This window comes from Lampetra planeri, chromosome 30, assembly GCF_965212315.1.
Source record: "Lampetra planeri chromosome 30, kcLamPlan1.2.h2, whole genome shotgun sequence".
NCBI classification, from domain to species: domain Eukaryota; kingdom Metazoa; phylum Chordata; class Hyperoartia; order Petromyzontiformes; family Petromyzontidae; genus Lampetra; species Lampetra planeri.
In genome coordinates, this window is record NC_136136.1 from 11,411,664 (window position 1) to 11,430,023 (window position 18,360).

General features: G+C 50.6%; 1 long non-coding RNA gene across 1 annotated transcript in view; it reads left to right on the forward strand.

The window, feature by feature from the left end:
• Positions 1–1,816: 1,816 nt before the first annotated feature.
• LOC144728978 (uncharacterized) overlaps positions 1,817–18,360 on the forward strand; it is a 29,937-nt gene continuing 13,393 nt past the window's right edge. The window contains exon 1 of the long non-coding RNA XR_013587603.1: positions 1,817–16,711. This is a non-coding gene — a long non-coding RNA (uncharacterized LOC144728978). The remainder of the gene's footprint in view (positions 16,712–18,360) is intronic.

Genomic DNA, 18,360 nt, shown 5'->3' on the forward strand with positions numbered 1-18,360 from the left:
CACACGTGACAGACGGATTGTAATTTGGGGAAGACCTCTGGACATATGTTTTGTACTTTATGCAAACATATGTTTCGGTTGAAGAGAATGGCTATGGGAAATTGCAGGTTGCCAACATTTGTTGGTAATTTAAGAACCTGGATCATGAGACTGGGGCGTGTGGATGCCTGTGCAGTGAGTAGAAACATCTTAATGGTTTAGTGTAAGGTCATGCATCACACTTTGCCAAGGTCATTCTGCATTATGCAATCACTATGGTCATGGACTGGGCAGAGGCACAGGGAATAAAACTCACAATGGGCCATTTGCACCTGAGACGTCGAGCCAGTGATGGTGGTTAACTGGGAGTTATCCAGGACGTAGCCAGGCCTAGTTGGTCATGACAGCTACAGCAGATTTGCGTGCTGTAGATGTGAGAAGTGTCTTGATTGCACAAGTGCTTTTAAAATTGGCACTTTCTTTCGTGCTCTATTGTAATGCACAATGGCAACAGCCACGTGTCCAGGAGCTGAATGCCAATGTCGAGGTCTGCGAGTCCCTGCCCCATGCCGCAGTGCTTCCAGCTCTGCACGTCCTACGCATGCCCCGCCAGGTCACTTGTCCGTCTGCCAGCTGCTGCGATGTTGTCCAGCATCATGAGGCTGATGTCCTCAAACACGTCTTGATGCTCTTCTCCCATGCCTTCCCCTCTGCAGAAAACTTGGACTTCTGGATTCGGGCCTGCTTCGTGAAACTAAAGCCGAGGCCTGTGCTAGTCTGCCCCACACTCCACGTGCTCAATGGTGGAAAAAGCCCCGCACAAAAATCTAAGGCATTTTCTCCACTCACCTCCCCAATTAAGGAAAGACCCGAGAACATCAGAAAGCACATACCTACCTTCTGTGATAGCTAACCCCAAAACTCCAGTCCACCAAAATATATATTCAGACTGGATCATTCAGGCCTACTGGGTTGGAAGGAATAAGGGACAAGGCTCCATGTATACAGGTGTAGTGGGTTCGAATTAGGTGCACACACACACAGCTTGGAGGCAACACTACTTAATAAACGGTAAGTAATATAACACTGTACATGAGGCGGTGACCACCTTCCTCAACTCACTAACACTCTGGAACACGACACAGAGTGGGCCAGGCAGGCAACGGGCTGCCTGGTCCAGGACGACGACCCGGGACTTGAGGACCGATGATGTCGTCTTCACTTCGGAGTTCAACAGCCCCACTCTGCGTTCACACCCCGCTTATATCCGCTCCAGCGTGGCCGGCTCCTCCCAGGCGTGGCTGGCTCTGCCCAGGCCACGACTCCCTTCCCAGGCCATGCCTCTCTTCCCCCACCTCTGGGAAGGTCCGGGTCCCTCCACCACGTGACCCCCAGGCACCCCCTTGGGGCCCCCAGCCCTCGTACAGGCCGACACAGTAGTGACGTCTTATGTCACTACATCACCTCCCCCCTGTATAAACACACAGCCGTCCCGGTTGTAACACAACTGTGAAACATGGAAAAGGTGTGCCTCCGAACCAGCAACATCAATAAATGACCGGCGACCGATAAGAAATAAAATCACATAATATACACAGAATCGACGAGGGTAAAAGGAGGGGAACTGCATAGAAAACGGGGAATTAACAACAAATATATATGAAAACTGGCTAACCCACTTACTCTCCAGCACAGCCTCCCCGTGAGAATCACCCATGCACCGACATGTGAGTGTGGCCATTGGAACGACGGCATAGGCAATGAGCAAGGCGTCTGAGAGCCATGTAGAGCAGCCAGTCTTCCACGAGTCCATGTGGCCAGGCCCCCCAGGGGAGGTGCACACCCCCCCCCCCCCCCCAGTCCATAGCCGGTCGGCATAACCGGCGACTCCAGGTGCCAGGTAGATACTGCCTCCTGTGACGAGAAACAAACCCTCCTGAGGCATCACTCAACAAACACTCGCCTCCGCTTTTCGGACATGACAGTCACCCAGCCCCAGGGTAGTGGAGAAAATAAAGCAAAATATACAGATTCCGACGCGTTGGATGCACAACCAACACCGGTAATCGAACCAAAATCACACAACCACCCCTTGGATGGCAGGGTTCCACACCACCCTGCCACCGTCCCATCCGTCAGGTGGTGAGAAGGCGAAGACCAACATGTCTAGCACCCCTCTACATACACTAATTAATATTCCGGACGTCTGTCTACGTCCCGGGTCGAGAAGTCGTACTTCAGGGTCGACCCATGTACTGGGCAAAGAAGTCGCACTTCAGGGCTGCTCCAGTATCTACATTTTAAAATATATATATAAAATCGACATGACACAAACTAAATAAATCTGCCTGCTCTTGCCCAGAAATGGCGGCCGCACGCGCGAACCGCATCTCCAAGGCATCCCGTGCTTGCGTCCCAGCAGCCCTCACTGAGGACCACCACCGACATTACATGTCACCCGTTAGCACCCCCCGCCTTTCCGACGTGGCGTCTCCATCCTGAAACCGTGCACGTCGGCCATATCGGGGGGGAATTTCCATGTTACCACCCCACCGCCTTTCCGACGCGGCGTCACAACCAGTAGCACGCGTCGGCCATATCGGGGGAATTTTAACCCAGTCTCTCTCCAAGACTCGCACCGCAGCATATAGCTGTACCGACCGAGCTGAGACGACCCATCGTTCACTCACTGCACAACATGCACCCTAACAACTGAGGGATACAGTCCCAACGTAACGGGACAACTACACCTGAACACTACGAATCTCCAGCCCACTGTTTCAACGCGCCTCGGAGTGTCTCAATCTCCGGGACGTCAGGGCGAGCCTACAGCTCCAAACGCACCACGGAGGGTCTCAACCTCCGAGCCGTCAGGTCAAGCCGTCAGCCATAGCATGACGGGATCACACTCTCTGAGCCATGTGAGCGCACAGCCCACTAGGCTAGACAAGCCACGGAGTGTCTCGATCTCCGGGCTGTCAGGTCAAGCCGTCAGACACAGCATGACGGGACCACAATGTTCGTGTTAGACACGCAACACTCACTGGGCCATCCTGGTCAGGATCTGCGCCCCAAGATAGGTGACAGCCAGCACCACAATTCCAAATCCCTGGCAGCATGTCACCATCGCAATTGAAATGCTCCATACCAATGACGGCAGAGCCACAAACCAAGGCAGTCATCCCCCACACAATCGCAATTTAACACCATCACAACACATACAATTTTAATTAGGATCCCCCACTGAACTGATCCAATGCCGAACAGATACGCACAATTTGGGACGATCCCGAATATTCAATGGTCACAACAATACACCTCACATCCCGTATCCGTACACATCATCTCCGAGACTCGCATTGCAGCATGCAGCTGTACCAACCGAGTTGAGAGAGCAACGCAATTTGGTGGCAATTAACTAAAACGCACCCCCGATCCATGTAGAACACAATGGCATTCCCACACAAAAGACATCATCTGTGCAACAACGGACAGAAACCAACCAGTGAGTTTGAAACACACCGAACCTGTCATTTCAAATTCCCCTTCAACATTAACCATGGGAATCAGGGCATTCGAATTTTGAGAGTAAAAAAAAAAAACTAGATACAAAACCCAAGAATCGCCGAATTGATTAATACAGTATATGCAGTATACACAGTTCGTACAGTCAATCATTTGGAGCAATGCTCCATCCAGTCCCCACATGGCAACACACACGATCAATACTCCAGACAATCCGTACATAGTAAATAATCACAAGCAAGTACCCAACAGTCCATACACTGTTAACATTTTCGAGCAAAGCTCCATGCGGTCTGTACCTTGGCAACAATGACGATCAAAGTTTCTGACAGTTACACGTGAACAATCACGAGCGAAGCTCCATACAGTATACACAATAACAATCGCGATTTCGCAACAAAACGATGTAACAACACGAGTCATTAACACGGCAACCCACAGGATATCAACGGAGCTAGGGACACCCAACAACGAATTAATCATTAACTGCCCCCTGAAGATAACGATCTCGACGCCGTAATTAACAAAAAACACTGTGACAAGCAGACACCCGCACGGACGCCGCGTCAATTTGTCACGCACACAACCGGACGAACATGCGCCGCAAACCAGCGAGTTAAAAAAAACACACGCAATCGCAACCCGGCGCCCGCAAGATGGGTGAAGTTATTATAATTTTTCTTGGGGCTGGGTGCTTATGTCATGTCACGACTCGCCTGGCAAACTGTGAATAGCGGAGGGCGGCAAGGTGGAGCACTGGGACGCCCCAAAGAATCTTGCATGGTGAATACGGCCTCCTCTTGCGAACCCATCCACCTCTCGCGCTCGAGCCGAAGACGGGGGCGCCACCCGAACGTGTGGAACTCCCCCTCCACAGGCATTGATGTCGGTGGGAACGGCATTTCGGCAGCAGGAACAGCGCCCCGACCAGCCGCCGAGTTGGCGGGAGCGACATTTTAGCGGGAACAGCGCCACGACCAGCCGCCGAGTTGGCGGGAGCGGCATTTTGACGGGAACAGCGCCACGACCAGCCACCGATTTGGCAGGAGCGACATTTTGGCAGGAACAGCGCCACGACCAACCGCCGATTTGGCAGGAGCGGCATTTTGCCGGGAACAGCGCCACGATCAGCCGCCGAGATGGCGGCCCCACCGCGTGGCCCGCATGCCCGGGCCTCCCCCGCCAGCCCCCGCAGCGACGACAGTGTCCTCTCCCCGCAGCTCCGTCGCTCCGTTCCCGATGGCGGCGAAGCAGCGGTGCGATGCCCTTCCCGCCGCTCCGCGTGCAGCGCCATCTCTCTCTTTGTCACCGGGGCTGCCATCCCTGGGGCTGTCCGAACGATGGTCGTCATGCCGTACCCGTCGTACGAAGGCGTCCAGGTGAGTTTTATTTTTGTTTTTCGTGTGCCCATTTTACTTCCCTAGGATAACACCTAGCAACATTTATTTTTCCACAACTTCTGATGCCAAATGTAGTGGGTTCGAATTAGGTGCACACACACACAGCTTGGAGGCAACACTATTTATTAAACGGTAAGTAATATAACACTGTACATGAGGTGGTGACCACCTTCCTCAACTCACTAACACTCTGGAACACGACACAGAGTGGACCAGGCAGGCAACGGGCTGCCTGGTCCAGGACAACGACCTGGGACTTGAGGACCGATGATGTCGTCTTCACTTCGGAGTTCAACAGCCCCACTCTGTGTTCCCACCCCACTTATATCCGCCCAGGCGTGGCTGGCTCTGCCCAGGCCACGCCTCCCTTCCCAGGCCACGCCTCCCTTCCCCCACCTCTGGGAAGGTCCGGGTTCCTTTGACAATGTGAACCCCCCAGGCACCCCCTTGGGGACCCCAGCCCTCGTACGGACCAACACAGTAGTGACGTCCTATGTCACTACACAGGCAACCCGTGTCTCTACCCTCAGTTAATTATCTTCTCTAATCAACATGGTGCTGCGGATGCGATAAGGATGGCAAGAATTTAAAGGGGGAAAGGTACTCAAATAGAGGGAAACCGGGTTCTCATAGTCCCTGACCTTACTCTGGAAGACTCTAAAAAGAGGAACCTACTTTTCCCCTGCATAGTGGCCTGTTGAACAGGGATGGGCTGCACTCAGTACTGCTTTGCCCATCCAAACTGCGGATCCACATCAGAGGGAGGAGGTGGGATTTCCTGACCCCAGGCAAGATGATGGGGTGCCGGGAGATCCAGGAGTTTCGAACAGGTCCAAGGGTGAATGGAGGACAGTGTCGATAGAGTTCCACCTGAAGCAGCTGGTCACTGGACAGAGCAGCGTGGTAATGCTGGCCCTGCATCTCCGGCGCCGGGACGACGCATATCCTTACACGGGCAGTGCAGCAGAGGGAACTCTTACTTCCCAAACAACTCTCTTATTTGCCTTCTTGCACCATCCCCTTCTCTCCTCCCTCTTTATACCCCCCACCACCTCCCCCTCAACCACTCCAGATGGGCCTTGTATTGCGGCTTTGTTATTTTCCTTCTAGGATCCCTCGTAGTTGAGTATAATTACACTCCAGGTGTCACTTGTCCGGGTTGTGAGGTGGGCCTGGCTGGCAGTGGGTCCGGAGGTGGCTGAACAGGATGATCCAAGACCTGCAGATCTTGATGCAGTGGGGACAGGGACAGTTCATCCTGGAACTCAGACGTGTTGCTTCTGTGTCCGGTGTATGTGTATGTACTTTGAAGCGTGCTCTTTTCCCGGCTATCAATGCTCTTTGTTTGGCCTCAAAGTGTTAGTTCCATTGTTGATTTTGGCCCTCCATGATGGTCTATCAAGGGCCTAGATTCCCTAGTTGTTTGGGTCTATATGGCTTTGCTTGAGGTGTGTTTTAAGGTTGTGTTGAAAGTGCTTCTTTTGACCTCCAGGGGCACTGGATCCATCCCTGAGCTGGGAATAGAAGATTTGCTTAGGAAGCCTTGAGTAATTTACCCTGACGAGGTGACCTGCCCATCTGAGTTCGTGTTTCATGATGGTGGCTTCTGTACTGGATGAGTTGGATCGATCCAGGACAATTATGTTAGTTTGTCTTTCTTCTCTGCTGATGTTTAGTATTTTCCTGAGGCAGCGTTGATGACACTTTGAGGGATAACAGGGTAGGAATGATAACAGCATTGTAAACAAACACTTTGGGCTTAGTGGTAATGTCGTGGTCTTCAAAGCCCTGTTCTTAAGCTTGGGAAAGGCAGCACTAGCTAGAGCAATCCGATGTTGGATTTCATCATCAATTAGGACATTGCTGGAGAGATGGCTGCCTAAGTACCGTTAACTGGGAATATTTTCTAATATTGCATTGTTAGTGGTGATTTTGGTAGGTGGTAGGTGTGCTCCCAGAGCTTGTTGGAAGAGGATCTTTGTTTTGCTGGTAATGAGTGTTAGATTCATCTTGCTGTAAGCTTGACGATGGCCTGAAGGTTAGCTTCTGAGCAGACACTGACTTGGGCATCATCTACAGTACATATTGGAATGTTGTCTCGGCCTCGCTGTGCGCTGCGTTGCACTGCTAGCTGAGTAGTTAACCTCGTGTCCAATAAACCCTCAGAGCCAGGATGAACGTCCGACTCCAAACGTCATTTATTGAATTTAACGAGGTAAAAGTGGTGAGAAAACAGCACAGACACAGCATCTGTTATAACCCGGAAACACTAACAAAATGAATGAACACCACAGCATCAGAACATTGTCTTAGATAACATGTTTCTCAACAATAGACCCTGGATGGACCAGGCCCCTACATGACCACTTATGGTCTATACAAGACCATAAGCTGCTGTGTTACATAAAGGCACATCGTGTATTCATCACACTGCACCCCAAATGTACAGTATTACACATAACACTAAATTGCGGATGAGATATTTCGTCATCCTTGCTCTCAGGATCGCAATATAGTTACTTGGGTACAAGTTTGACTCGACTTATTAAATTACAAGTAACATTCACAATAAGGAAAGTTGGAGGCTTCGTTGGTAACTAGGCCTCGTATTTATCATAACAATTTAACAGCATTATAAAGGCATTTACATCATTATAACGGTCATTCTAACATTATAACAGCATTGCCAATATTATAAGAACATAAACGAACTTACAGACAATGCTTCTTAAATTCCCGCAATGGACAATTGCGGCTGGCTTCACTGGGACTCGATGTGTGCCGCCATCTTGAATTATGTGTGTAATGGCCGACGCCCGCGTGGTTGAGCGGGAATCTTAAATCGCAACCTGGTCACGTGACCAAAATTAGCATCAAAAACAGGTCATTCCTGTGTACATACGCACCCCCCCCCCCCCCCATCTGCCGTGAGGCAAAGCCCCTGCCGTGAGGCAGTGCAAATGTGATTGAGGTTCTCGACTTGGCTCTGAAACGGTTGATGTGGAAAATGTTCCCGTCTGTCCTGTATGTGATATGCATGCCTCAGGGGAGTCTGCCCTCTGTAAGGTGAAGCCTTCCCACCGGGAAGATAGAGAAAATAGTTGGTGCAATAGTGCACCCTTGCTTCACACTGGTTCTTACCTTGATTAACTCTGTGGTTTCACCACCTGATAGGATGACATCCTTCATACCATCATGCAGCCATTTCTCAGAAGGATTCTCCATAGTGCTTCACGATTAACAGAGTCGAAAGCTTTATTCAGATTGAAAAATGCCATGTACAGTGGTGGTCTGCTCCTGGCACGTCTCTTGGATTTGACGGGCTGAGAAGATCATGTCTGAAGTTCCCCTGCCAGGTCGGAGGCCACTGTGGTATTCAGGAAGGAGTATTTTAGCAAGGGGTAGAAGTCTGTTTAGTAGAATTCTTGGAAGTATTTTTTCAGAGGTGGCAAGGAGATGCCTCTGTAGTTGCCACAGTCTGACTTGTCACTTTTCTTGAATATGGTGGCAATGATGGCATCTTTAATTCCGTTGAGAAGGTTTGCATCATTCCAGATCCTGGCCATGAGGGAGTGCAGCTGTTGTCCTCCATGTTTGTAAATCACAGCAGGTATCTGGTCTGGCCCACTGGCTTTGTTCTCTTTCATCTGCTTGACAGCTTTGGCCACGTCAAGCATCGTTGGTTCGTCAGCCTCAACGGTGGGGTGTTGCGGAATCTCACTGACTATAGAATGCCAGCTCAGCACTCTAATATCTAAGCTACTCAGCGCCTTCTGTCATGGAGTAAGTAAAACATTAAAAGAACATGTTAACCAAAAGTTTGGCCTTTGAGTCTTCCACATTGCTGCAAGTTCATCTCAGTTGATTTCAATGAAAAATGTGTTTTTAAGAGGCTCCCGGAGTGCCCCCGCCCCCCGTGCCACCACCGCCGCCACCACTTCCACCACCGCTGCCACCACCAATTCCACCAGCATCGCCGCCAACACCACCACCGCCACCACTGCTGCCACTACTACCACGACTACTACCACCACCGCCACTACTGCCGCCACCTTGCACCAGTGGCTCTAGGCCCACGATCTCTCCCTGGATGCCTACAAATCTGAAACCACCCTGATCGGCACTAGACAGCAACTCGCCACCTCCATGCTTCCTGCGTGCATTTAATCGCTGAGCTCCATTATTCATTTCTCAGACCACATCAAGTTCCTCGGCGCCACTCTCAACTCCTACTTATCCTACACAAACCACATGATCAGATCTTGCTCGTACCACTTCATTTTACGTCCAATGATCAATCCCCAACACCCTCACCTGCAGCACAGTCAGGTCTGCCCTCGACTACCGCTTGATCTTCATTGAATGACCTCAAGAACCTCCCAACGGTTTCAAAACCATCTCGCCTGCATTGTCCTCTATCCCTATCACGGCGGCCCGATTCCCTCGCCTCCCTCCACTCCCTCCACTGGCTTCCATCGTCGCCATCAGCAGATTTGTCGACAACATCGCCTCCTGCCTCTATTCTCGGCCTTTCTCCGTATTTCTCTTCACTATCCTACCACCCAACAGCTTACGGTGGAACTCTCCACAGCAGTAGCAGAGCGACTCACAACCTCCTCTTTACACCGGGGGGCAGGACAACCGTCACTGACAGGCGTCATCTCTTTGCAGCAGCCCACTTGGTCATCTTCGTCCACGCTGCTACTGAAAATGCACAGAGTTTAATCTTAAAGTCCCTGACCTTTTAATTTGTAACTCACCTCTTTCACTTGATTTTCGAGTGACACCGAGCATGGCTGTGTGCCTCAATCACGTTAATGTATAATGTCTGTGAAGTATTGTGCATGGTATCGATTTCATTATTACTATTGAAACCATTAACTGGTTTCCTTGGCTGTCGAGTGAGACTCGTGAATGGTAACAACTGAATCAAAATAATAGTACACTGTACCACGTTGGAAGCGAAAAAGCAATTGCACCTCAACAGGAAATCAACATACATGTGTAATGACATGGTTACACCAGCTGACATGCTGGCCTGGGAAGGGATTCACGGGTATGGCCACAGAGGTAACATCCGACCACGCCGAGTGATCGGCTGTGCGTGTAGCCAGTAGAGGTGTTATTGCCTAGAGTATTTTCAGTGGGAGGAAGAACCAGTGTTGGCCTGTATTGTGCCCAGTGTGAGTAATAAAAAAGAAGTACCCTCTCTACGACGTGTCGTGGAAGTCACTCATTACACATATTTAGGGGTCACAACTGCGTGAGCTTACCATGAGCACTCGAGTGCTTTCCACCATGAGAGACACGTAGGGCTTCAGAATCTCCATGTGGAAGCCGGGGCTGAGCATGCGGCGGCTCCGGAACCACCTTGGAACATGAGACTGGGGCGTGTGGATGCCTGTGCAGTGAGTAGAAACATCTTAATGGTTTAGTGTAAGGTCATGCATCACACTTTGCCAAGGTCATTCTGCATTATGCAATCACTATGATTATGGACTGGTCAGAGGCACAGGGAATAAAACTCACAATGGGCCAATTACATCTGAGACGTCAAGCTGGTGATGGTGGTTAACTGGGAGTTATACAGGACGTAGCCAGGCCTAGCTGGGAATGACAGCTACAGCAGATTTGCGTGCTGCAGATGTGAGAAGTGTCTTGATTGCACAAGTGCTTTTAACATTGGCACTTTCTTTCATGCTCTTTTGTAATGCACAATGGCAACAGCCACGTGTCCAGGAGCTGAATGCCAATGTCGAGGCCTGCAAGTCCCTGCCCCATGCCGCAGTGCTTCCAGCTCTGCACGGCCTCCGCATGCCCCGCGGGTCACTTATCCGTCTGCCAGTTGCTGAGATAGCTGAAGGCACGCTTCATGATGCTGTCCAGCATCATGAGGCTGATGTCCTCAAACACATCTTGATCCTCTTCTCCCATTTGTCCTGTTTGATGCAAATGAAAGACTAAGACAAAAAATCCCCATGTATCTTTTAGTGCATTTTTGTGAGTGTGAAGCGCTCAAACGGACCTCTTCGACTCAATAGATTAGGTTACAAACCGCGTTTTGTTTTGCTTTTTTCACTTACCCTATTATTTAGCCTCACAGCACCAGAGGATCAACCTGGACTTTAAACATGCCTTCCCCTCTGCACAGCAAACCTGGACTTCTGGATTCGGACCTGCTTCGTGAAACTGAAGCCGAGGCCTGTGCTAGTCTGCCCCACACTCCACGTGCTCATTAGCGGAAAGAGCCCTGCGCAAAAAATCTAAGGCCTTTTCTCCACTCACCTCCCCAATTAAGGAAAGACCCGAGACCCCTCATGGAGGAACTCGTGGGATGCTACAAGCTCTTCTCAAAAAAGTCAATAAACGTTCCCAATATACCCAGAAGATTAGTCAACTTACGGAGGAAAACACGTAACGCCAAACTCAAGGAGCAAGAGGATGCATTCAGCTAACGAGAGCCAAGAAAACAAACTCAACTCTTTGGTGTCACAGAGTGGGGAGGTCACAGTTTCCCGAGGAGTCCTCAACTACATCAGAAAGCACCTACCTACCTTCTGTGCTAGCTAACCCCAAGACTCCAGTCCACCAAAAGATACATTCAGACTGGATCATTCAGGCCTACTGGGTTGAAGGAAAATGGGACAAGGCTCCATGTATACAGGCAACCCGTGACTCTGTCCTCTGTTAATTCTCTTCTCTAATCAACATGGTGCTGCGGATGCGCTAAGGATGGCAATAATTTAAAGGGTTAAAGGTACTCAAATAGAGGGAACCCGGGTTCTCATAGTCTCTGACCTTACCCTGGTAGACTCGAAAAAGAGGAATCTACTTTATCCCCTGCAAGGTGACCTGTTGAACAGGAATGGGCTGCACTCAGAACTGCTTTGCCCATCCAAACTGCGGATCCACATCAGAGGGAGGAGGTGGGATTTCCTGACCCCAGGCAAGATGATGGGGTGCCGGGAGATCCCGGAGTTTCGATCGGGACCAAGGGCGAATGGAAGACAGTGTTGATAGAGTTCCACCTGAAGCAGCTAGTTGCTGGACAGAGCGGCGTGGTAATGCTGGTCCTGCATCTCCGGCACCGGGACAACGCGTATTCTTACACGGGCAGTGCAGCACAGGGAACTCTTACTCCCCAAAGAACTCTCTTATTTGCCTTCTTGCACCATCCCCTTCTCTACTCCCTCCTTATACCCCCACCACCTCCCCCTCAACCACTCCAGATGGCCCTTGTATTGCGGCTTTGTTATTTTCCTTCTAGGATCCCTCATAGTTGAGTATAATTACACTCCAGGTGTCACTTGTCCAGGTTGTGAGGTGGGCCTGGCTGGCCATGGATCCGGAGGTGGCTGAACAGGATGATCCAAGACCTGCAGATCTTGATGCAGTGAGGACAGGGACAGTTCATCATGGAACTCAGACGTGTTGCTTATGTGTCTGGTGTATGTGTATGTACTTTGAAGCGTGCTCTTTTCCCGGCTATCAATGCTCTTTGTTCGGCCTCAAAGTGTTAGTTCCATTGTTGATTTTGGCCCTCCATGATGGTCTATCAAGGACATAGATTTCTTAGTTGTTTGGGTCTATACGGCTTTGCTTGAGGTGTGTTTAAGGTTGTGTTGAAAGTGCTTCTTTTGACCTCCAGGGGCACTGGATCCATCCCTGAGCTGGGAATAGAATATTTGCTTAGGAAGCCTTGAGTCATTCACCCTGACAAGGTGACCTGCCCATCTGAGTTCGTGGTTCATGATGGTGGCTTCTGTACTGGATGAGTTGGATCGCTCCAGGACACTTATGTTAGTTTGTCTTTCTTCTCTGCTGATGTTTAGTATTTTCCTGAGGCAGCGTTGATGAAACTTTGAGGGATTTTACGTGTTTGCAATAGGAGGGCCAGGTTTCTGCACCGTATAACAGGGTAGGAATGATAACAGCATTATAAACAAACACTTTGGTCTTGGTGGTAATGTCATGGTCTTCAAAGCCCCTGTTCTTAAGCTTGGGAAAGGCAGCACTAGCAATAGCAATCCGATGTTGGATTTCATCATCAATTTAGACATAGCTGGAGAGATGGCTGCCTAAGTATGGGAAACTGGGAATATTTTCTAGTATTGCATTGGCTGTAGTGATTTTTGTGGGTGCTAGGTGTGTTCCCGGAGCTTGTTGGAGGAGGATCTTTGTTTTTCTGGTAATGAGTATTAGACCCATCCTGCTGTAAGCTTGACGATGGCCTGAAGGTTAGCTTCTGAGCAAGCACTGACTTGGGCATCATCTACATATTGGAATGTGATTGAGGTCCTCGACCTGGCTCTGAAACGGTTGATGTGTAATATGTTCCCGTCTATCCTATATGTGATATGCATTCCTCAGGGGAGTCTGCCCTCTGTCAGGTGAAGCATTCCCACCGGGAAGATAGAGAAAAAAGTTGGTGCAATAATGCACCCTTGCTTCACACCGGTTCTTACCTTGATTAACTCTGTGGTTTCACCACCTGATAGGATGACAGCCTTCATACCATCATGCAGAAGACGGAGGATGTTTACAAATTTTGTTGGGCAGCCATATCCCAGAAGGGTTCTCCATAGTGCTTCACGATTAAGAGAGTCGAAAGCTTTACTCAGATTGAAAAAGGCCATGTACAGTAGTAGTCTGCTCCTGGCACTTCTCTTGAATGTGACTGGCTGAGAAGATCATGTCTGAAGTTCCCCTGCCAGGTGGGAGGCCACTCTGGGATTCAGGAAGGAGTATTTTAGCAAGGGGTAGAAGTCTGTTTAGTAGAATTCTTGGAAGTATTTTTCCAGAGGTGGCAAGGAGAGAGATTCCTCTGTAGTTGCCACAGTCTGACTTGTCACTTTTCTTGAAGATGATGACAATGATGGCATCTTTCAGTTCGTTGAGAAGGTCTTCGTCATTCCAGATCCTGGCCATGAGGGATTGACAGGTGTTGTCCTCCATGTTTGTAAATCACAGCAGGTATCTGGTCTGGCCCACTGGCTTTGTTCTCTTTCATCTACTTGACAGCTTTAGCCACGTCAAGCATCGTTGGTTCATCAGCCTCAGCGGTGGGGTGTTGCGGAATCTCATTGACTATATAATGCCAGCTCAGCACTCTAATCTCTAAGCTATTCAGCGCCTTCTGTCATGGAGTAAGTAAAACATTAAAAGAACATGTTTACCAGAGGTTTGACCTTTGAGTCTTTCACATTGTTGCAAGTTCATCTCAGTTGATTGCAATGAAAAATCTGTATTTGAGAGGCTCACGGAGTGCCCCCGCCCCCCGCGCGACCACCGCCGCCACCACTTCCACCACCGCTGCCGCCACCACTTCCACCAGCACCGCCCCCACCACCGCCGCCGCCACCATTGCTGCCACTACTACCACCACCACCACTACTGCCACCACCTTGCACCAGTGGCTCTGGGCCCACGATCTCTCCCTGGATGCCTACAAATCTGAAACCATCCTGATCGGCACTAGACAGCAACTCGCCACCTCCACGCTTCCTTCGTCCATTTAATCGCTGAGTTCCATTATTCAATTACCCGACCACATTAAGTTCCTCGGCGCCACTCTCAACTCCGACTTATCCAACAATAAACCACATTATCAGATCTTGCTCGTACCACTTCATTTTACGTCCAAAGATCGATCCCCAACACCCTCACCTGCAACACAGTCAGGTCTGCCCTCGACTACCGCAACGGCGTCCTTGCTTGCTCTTCATTGAGTGACCTCAAGAAACTCCCAACGGTTTCAAAACCACCTCGCCTGCATTGTCCTCTATCCCTATCAACGCGGCCCGATTCCCTCGCCTCCCTCCACTCCCTCCACTGGCTTCCATCGTCGCCATCAGCAAGGTTGTCTACAACATCGCCTCCTGCCTCTATTCTCGGCCTTCCTCCGTCTCTCTCTTCACTCTCCTACCACCCAACAGCTCACGGTGGAACTCTCCACAGCAGTAGCAGCGTGACTCACAACCTCCTCTCTACACCGGGGGGCAGGACCACAGTCACTGCCAGGCGTCATCTCTCTGTGGCAGCCCACACGGTCATCTTCGTCCACGCTGCTACTGAATATTCACAGAGTTTAATCTTAAAGTCCCTGACCTTAAAATTTGAAACGCACCTCTTTCGCTTGATTTTCGTGACACCGGAGCATGGCTGTGTGCCTCAGGCACAGTAATTTATGTCTGTGAAGTATTGTGCACGTTATCGATTTCATTATTACTATTGAAACCATTAACTGGTTTCCTTGGCTGCCCAGTGAGACCCGTGAATGGTAACAACTGAATCAAAATAATAATACACTGTACCGTGTTGGAAGCGAAAAAGCAATTGCACCTCAACAGGAAATCAACATACATGTGTAATGACAGGGTGACACCTGCTGACATGACAGGATGACACCTGCTGGCCTGGGAAGGGATTCACGGGTACGGTCACAGAGGTAACAACCGACCATGCTGAACGATCGGCTGTGTGTGTAGCCAGGAGAGGTGTTATCGCCTAGCGTATATTCAGTGGAAGGATGAACCAGTGTTGGCCTGTGTAATGCCCAGTGTGAGTAATAAAGAAGAAGTACCCTCTAAACGACGTGTCGTGGAAGTCGCTCATTGCATTGGAGTCAGAAGTGGTTGTGCTAGACAGCGAAGAAGGAAATATGTCTAAGCATCAGAAGAAATGTAACCCACCTGTGGCGTCTTCCGACGATGATGTAAAAGCGACCCAAGACCTCCTACCGGCCCCGAGAACTGCGGTCCCGGTTATTGAAGCCGGGGCAAGTGAGTTGGCTGCGCCAGGCACGGAGGAACCGGGAGCAGCTACTCTGCACCAGCAGCCCGGAGACGGCTGGCGGATGGTGTCGGTGCAGCTAGACCTGTTGCGGGTGGTTGTCGTGCAGTTGGTGACGCTCGTGACAGAAACTACGATAGCGGGTCGCGCTGCACTGACATCGCTGGGAAGAACCAACCAGGAGCCGGGGGTTGAATTACTGGCCAGAACGTCCACAAGCACGATGGCCGCCATTACACGTGGCAGGGAGGACGCGCATCCGGAGGCCACCATTACAGGTGGCACGGGGGAGGCACGGACGAAGTCCGCCATTTTACAAAACAAACGTGATACACACGACGCGGCAGCCGCTGCTACAGACGGGAAAAGATGTACGAAACGTGCTCGCAGATTACCTCAGGTTAAAGAGTTACTCGTGGCAGGAGGCGATTGGAGTGCTTTCACTTGGCGATTTGAAGTGGCTTTTTGACTGTTTCGGACGATGACGCTCTCGCTGTTTTCAGCACTATACCCGCTGCTAAGAAGGCTACACTTCAAGGTGCTTATGCTAAGATGGCGGAGGTGTATGAGCCACCTTCCGACACATGCAGAAAGTTTCTTCAGCATAGGCGAGGGGAGGCCGAGACGCCTCTCACCTACCGCAGTGCGTTATTAGCGGGAGCAGCTTACCCTGGGCTCAAATGGCAGCGTGAACAGGGGACCCCAGCAGAGACGGGGAGCCGAAAGGGTGGTCGCCACGGAACATCGTGGTACAGCTGGCTGAGGAGTCATGTTCAAAGGAGGACATCGTTGCTGCGCTCCCGATGTGGAGTCGGAGGAGAGAAGATGCCGCGCGGCGTCAGAGGTGCTGGAGACTGGACGAGCAAGAAAATCGGACGCTGCGGAGGCACTCGCTTACCTGCTTCCACTGTGACCAGCCGGGGCACTTCACGCAAGGATGTCAGAACCGTCGTCGGACTGTGACCATGACTCCGGCGCCCACAGCCCCACCGACGGCTACATCTCAACGCCAGCAGGTGAGTCGAGACACATCAGGCACCCGGCCCATATTGCAATCTCAGGCATCTATGGGTTCAAGGGTCATCTCCACCCGGCATGAAACACACATTGACACCAGGCAGTGGAATTTTGTTATGTATGGGTGGCCTAGTTCGGGGACGCAGTGGAGGAAATTGGCACGTCGAGTGATCGTGACGGCTGCAGGTTCCTCGGCGGTATCTGGCTCTATTCAGGGAATTGAGGTTCGTGTCTTGGTGGACACGGGAGCCTCGGCCACCATTATTTCCGATGTCATTTTTCAATTGTTGCCGATGTCTGAACGACGAGTGCGACCTTTTGTAAATGCTTGTGTCGCGGCGAATGCATGGATATCATTGGGCAAGTGGAGGCCCGCAATGAAATTGGCAAAGTCGCTGTGGTCGGGCGTGTACTAATTTCGAGGACGCTGGTGGTGCCCTGCCTTTTGGGTACCGATTTTCTATGAAAAATGCCTGTTAAGATCCTGGTTGATCAGGGTTGTGTGGAAATGCCGTCAGGTCGCAAATTGTTTTGCTCGGTGGAGATTCCACCAGGCTCGCAGATGCTTGTACCGTTACGCTATCACAAGCGGTTCTGTAAGGTTGATCCAACGGTGGGCGTCCTTCTAACTCTGTCGAATACTGCGACCCGTGGATTGGCGCTAGTAGGCGCACAGACGGTCCTTCGCCTCGCCCAAAAGCCGTTCTTACAGGTGCTTAATGTGGGTTTGGTAACGGTTTTTGTTCCAGGCGGGTACAGTATTGGCTCACGCGATGACCGCATTTTGTGAGAATAATGCCGATGCAACCGGTGATGTGTTGGTGCAGTGGAACAGACTGGATTTGTTAATTGGATGTGGGCTGAAGTACTATGTCAGGAGAATTGGCAGTTGTCTTCGGTGCAGTGAAGGGAATTGTGATCACTGCTGTATGAATTATCTGATGTATTTAGCAAAAGTGAATTTGATATTAGCCATACCTCCTTATTGCAACATCGTATCGACACGGGGGAGGCTGGCCCTATTTGTCAGAACTCGTATCGATTGAGTCCACTAGAAAATTAACGCGTGCAACAGGCGGTCAATGAGATGTTGGCCACCGATATTATTTCTCCATCTATCAACCCTTGGGGAGAGCCCATCATGCTTGTTAAGAAAAAGGACGGAAGTCTTAGGTTTTGCGTTGACTTCCATAAGTTGAATAAGGTTTCCGTAGCCGACGAATACCCGCTCCTGCGCATGGACGACTCTCTGGATGCTTTGTCTGGTGCGCGTTTTTTTTATCTACGGTCGACTTGTCATCGGGGTTTTGGCAGCTTCCCCTTGACGAGTCGTCAAAGCCTAAAACCGCGTTCCACACATCCCAGTGACTCTAAAACCAGTGTTAGCGCAAACGGCATAGGCATGGATCCCGAGAAAACGGCTTGTGTGCATGATTGGCCGACCCCCAAGTCCGTGGGAGATGTGCGGAGCTTCGTCGGGTTTGCGTCATACTACCGCAGGTTTGTGCCGCAATTTGCCATGGTTGCTAAGCCCTTGCATGCCTTGACGGCTAAAAACCAGAGGTTCCAGTGGGGAGTAGAAGAAGTGGCATTATTAGTCTCTCGTGAGCAGTTGTCCGATGCACCTACACTCGAGTACCCTGATTTT